Source organism: Bubalus kerabau, chromosome 1, assembly GCF_029407905.1.
Source record: "Bubalus kerabau isolate K-KA32 ecotype Philippines breed swamp buffalo chromosome 1, PCC_UOA_SB_1v2, whole genome shotgun sequence".
Lineage (NCBI taxonomy): Eukaryota > Metazoa > Chordata > Mammalia > Artiodactyla > Bovidae > Bubalus > Bubalus kerabau.
Genome location: NC_073624.1, coordinates 37,570,387 through 37,575,393, shown reverse-complemented (window position 1 = coordinate 37,575,393; position 5,007 = coordinate 37,570,387).

The window sequence follows — 5,007 nt, the reverse complement described above, 5'->3', positions numbered from 1 at the left end:
TCCCGGGGTTCACCCAAACCCACGTCCATCGAGTCGGTGATACTATCCAGCCATCTCATCCTCTGTTGTCCCCTTTTCCTCCTGCCCCCAATCCCTCCCAGCATCAGTTGACTCTTTTCCAATGAATCAACTCTTCGCATGAGGTGGCCAAAGGACTGGAGTTTCAGCTTTAGCATCATTCCTTCCAAAGAACACCCAGGGCTGATCTCCTTCAGAATGGACTGGTTGGATCTCCTTGCAGTCCATGGGATTCTCAAGAGTCTTCTCTAACACCACAGTTCAAAAACATCAATTCATCGGCACTCAGCCTTCTTCACAGTCCAACTCTCACATCCATACATGACCACAGGAAAAACCATAGCCTTGACTAGACGGACCTTTGTTGGCAAAGTAGTCTCTGCTTTTGAATATGCTATCTAGGTTGGTCATAACTTTCCTTCCAAGGAGTAAGTGTCTTTTAATTTCATGATGGCAATCACCATCTGCAGTGATTTTGGAGCCCAAAAAATAAAGTCTGACACTGTTTCCCCATTATTTCCCAGGAAGTGATGGGACCAGATGCCATGATCTTTGTTTTCTGAATGTTGAGTTTTAAGCCAACTTTTTCACTCTCCACTTTCACTTTCATCAACAGGCTTTTGAGTTCCTCTTCACTTTCTGCCATAAGGGTGGTGGTTTCATCTGCATATCTGAGGTTATTGATATTTCTCCCAGCAATCTTGATTCATGCTTGTGTTTCTTCCAGTCCAGCGTTTCTCATGATGTACTCTGCATATAAGTTAAATAAGCACGGTGACATTCTCCTTTTCCTATTTGGAACCAGTCTGTTGTTCCATGTCCAGTTCTAACTGTTGCTTCCTGACCTGCATACAAATTTCTCAAGAGGCAGATCAGGTGGTCTGGTATTCCCATCTCTTTCAGAGTTTTCCACAGTTTATTGTGATCCACACAGTCAAAGGCTTTGGCATAGTCAATAGGCAGAAATAGATGTTTTTCTGGAACTCTCTTGCTTTTTTGATGATCTAGCGGATGTTGGCAATTTGATCTCTGGTTCCTCTGCCTTTTCTAAAACCAGTGAACATCTGGAAGTTCACGGCTCACGTATTGCTGAAGCCTGGCTTGGAGAATTTTGAGCATTACTTTACTAGTTTGTTAGATGAGTGCAATTGTGCTGTCATTTGAGCATTCTTTGGCATTGCCTTTCTTTGGGATTGGAATCAAACTGACCTTTTCCAGTCCTGTGGCCAAGGCTGAGTTTTCCAAATTCACTGGCATATTGAGTGCAGCACTTTCATAGCATCATCTTTCAGGCTTTGAAATACCTCAACTGGAATTCCATCACCTCCACTAGCTTTGTTTGTAATGATGCTTTCTAAGGCCCACTTGACTTCACATTCCAGGATGTCTGGCTCTAGGTCAGTGATCACACCATCGTGATTATCTTGGTCATGAAGATCTTTTTTGTACAGTTCTTCTTGAATTCTTGCCACCTTTTCTTAATATCTTCTGCTTCTGTTAGGTCTATACCATTTCTGTCCTTTATTGAGCCCATCTTTGCATGAAATGGTTCCCTTGGTATCTCTAATTTTCTTGAAGAGATCTTTAGTCTTTCCCATTCTGTTGGTTTCCTCTATTTCTTTGCATTGATCTCTGAGGAAGGCTTTCTTATCTCTCCTTGCTATTCTTTGGAACTCTGCATTCAGATGCTTATATCTTTCCTTTTCTCCTTTGCTTTTCGCTTCTCTTCTTTTCACAGCTATTTGTAAGGCCTCCCCAGACAGCCATTTTGCTTTTTTGCTTTTATTTTCCATGGGGATGGTCTTGATCCCTGTCTCCTGTACAATGTCATGAACCTCAGTCCGTAGTTCATCAGGCACTCTATCAGATCTAGTCCCTTTAATCTATTTCTTACTTCCACTGTATAATCATAAGGGATTTGATTTAGGTCATACCTGAATGGTCTAGTGGTTTTCCCTACTTTCTTCAATTTAAGTCTGAATTTGGCAATAAGGAGTTCATGATCTGAGCCACAGTCAGCTCCTGGTCTTGTTTTTGCTGACTGTATAGAGCTTCTCCATCTTTGGCTGCAACAAATAGAATCAATCTGATTTCAGTGTTGACCATCTGGTGATGTCCATGTGTAGAGTCTTCTCTTGTGTTGTTGAAAGAGGGTGTTTGCTATGACCAGTGCTTTCTCTTGGCAAAACTCTATTAGCCTTTGCCCTGCTTCATTCCGTATTCCAAGGCCAAATTTGCCTGTTACTCCAGGTGTTTCTTGACTTCCTACTTTTGCATTCCAGTCCCCTATAATGAAAAGGACATCTTTTTTGGGTGTTAGTTCTTAAAGGTCTTGTAGGTCTTCATAGAACCTTTCAACTTCAGCTTCTTAAGCATTATTGGTTGGGCCATAGACTTGGATTACTGTGATATTCAATGGTTTTCCTTGGAAACGAACAGAGATCATTCTGTCGTTTTTGAGATTGCATCCAAGCACTGCATTTTGGACTCTTTTGTTGACCACGATGGCTACTCCATGTCTTCTGAGGGATTCCTGCCCACAGTAGTAGATATAATGGTCATCTGAGTTAAATTCACCCATTCCAGTCCATTTTAGTTCGCTGATTCCTAGAATGTCGACGTTCACTCTTGCCATCTCCTGTTTGACCACTTCCAATTTGCCTTGATTCATGGAACTAACATTCCAGGTTCCTAGGCAATAGTGCTCTTTACAGCATCGGACCTTGCTTCTATCACCAGTCACATCCACAACTGGGTATTGTTTTTGCTTTGGCTCCATCTCTTCATTCTTTCTGGAGTTATTTCTCCACTGATCTCCAGTAGCATATTGGGCACCTACTGACCTGGGGAGTTCCTCTTTAAGTATCTTATCATTTTGCCTTTTCATACTGTTCATGGGGTTCTCATGGTACCCAACAAAGTATTAGTCTCCAAAATTTACAAACAGTTCATGATGTGTAACAGCATCAAAACAAACAACCCAGTCAACAAATGAGCAGAAGACCTGAATGGATATTTTTCCAAAGATGTACAAATGACCAGTAGGCACATGAAAACATGTACAACATCACTAATTATTAGATAAATGCAAATCAAAACTACAATGAGATATCACCTCACACCAGCCAGAATGGCTATCATAAAAAAAAAAAAAATCCACAAAAAATAAATGTTGGAGAGGGTGTGGAGAGAAGGGAAGCCTCCTTCATTGTTGGTGGGAATGAAAATTTGTATAGCCACTATGGAGAACAGTATGGAGTTTCCTTTAAAACATGTATAATATCATATATGAAATGAAAAAAAAATAAACACAGAGCTATCATATGACCGTGCATTCCCACTTCTAGGCATATATCTGGAGAAAAACATGATCTGAAAGGATATATGCATCCCAGTATTCATTGCAGCACTATTTACAATAGCTAAGACATGGAAGCAACCTAAATGTCCATCAACAGAGGAATGGATAAAAAAGATGTGGTACATATATGGGATATTACTCAGCCATTAAAAAGAAGGAAATAATGCCATTTGCAGCAACATAGATGGACCTAGATAATGTCATACTGAGTGAAGTAAGTCAGACAGAGGAGAAATATTGTATGACATCCCTTATATGTGGAATCTAAAAAGAAATGATACAAATGAACTTATTTACAAAACAGAAAGGCTCACAGACTTAGAAAATGAACTTATGGTTGCTGGGGGAAGGGATAGTTAGGAAGTTTGGGATGGTCATGTACACACACTTCTATATTTAAAATGGATAATCCACAAAGACCTATTATATAGCACATGGAACTCTGCTCAATGTTATGTGGTAGCCTGGATGGGAAGGGACTTGGGGGAAAATGGATACATGTTTATGTATGGGTGAGTCCCTTCTCTCTTCACCTGAAACTATCACAACATTGTTAATAGGTTATACCCCAATATAAAAAAAAAAGTTCAAAACAAAATAAAAAATGAAAAAGAAACTGCTGAAATTTATATCAAAAGTGTTCTTCCTATGTTTTCCTCTAAGAGATTTATAGTGTATGGCCTTACATTTAGGTCTTTCATCTACTTTGAGTTTATTTTTGTGAATGGTATTAGAGAATGTTCTAATTTCATTTTTTCACATGTAGCTGTCCAGTTTTCCCAGCACCACTTATTGAGAGGACTGTCTTTTCTTCATTGTATATTCTTGCATCTTCTGTTGTAGATTAATTGTCCATAAGTGTGTGGGTCTATTTCTGGGCTTTCTATCTGGTTCCATTGATCTATATAGAGAGAACTTATTCAACATAATAAAGGCTGTATCTGACAAACCCAAAGCTAGCATCATTCTCAACAGTGAAAGGCTGAAAGCATTTGCTGTAAGATCAGGAACAAGATGGGGATGTCCGCTGTTGCCACTATTATTCAACATAGGTTTGGAAGTCCCAGCCACAGCAATCAGAGAAGAAAAGAAATAATAGAAATCCAAATTGGAAAAGAAGATGTAAAACTGTCACTTCGTTTGAAGATGATATGATACCATAAATAGAAAATCCTAAAGATGCTACCAGAAAACTACTAGAACTCATCAATGCCTTTGGTAAAATTTCTGGATACAAAATTAATACACAGAAATCTCTTGCATTCCTATATACTAACAATGAAAGGTCAGAAAGAGAAATTAAGGAAACAATCCCATTTACCATCACATCAAAAAGAATAAAATACCTAGAAATAAACCTACCTAAGGAGGCAAAAGACCTTTACTTCAGAAGCTATAAGATACTGATGAAAGAAATCAAAATTGATGCAAATAGATGGAGAGATATACCATGTTCTTGGACTGGAAGAATCAATATTGTGAAAATGACAATACTCAAAGTAATCTATAGGTTCAGTGCAATCTCTACCAATTACCAATGCCTATTTTCACAGAACTGGAAGAAAAAAATTGTATGGAATTAATTTGTTTGGAAAGTCAAAAAACCCAAATAACCAAAGCAATCCTGA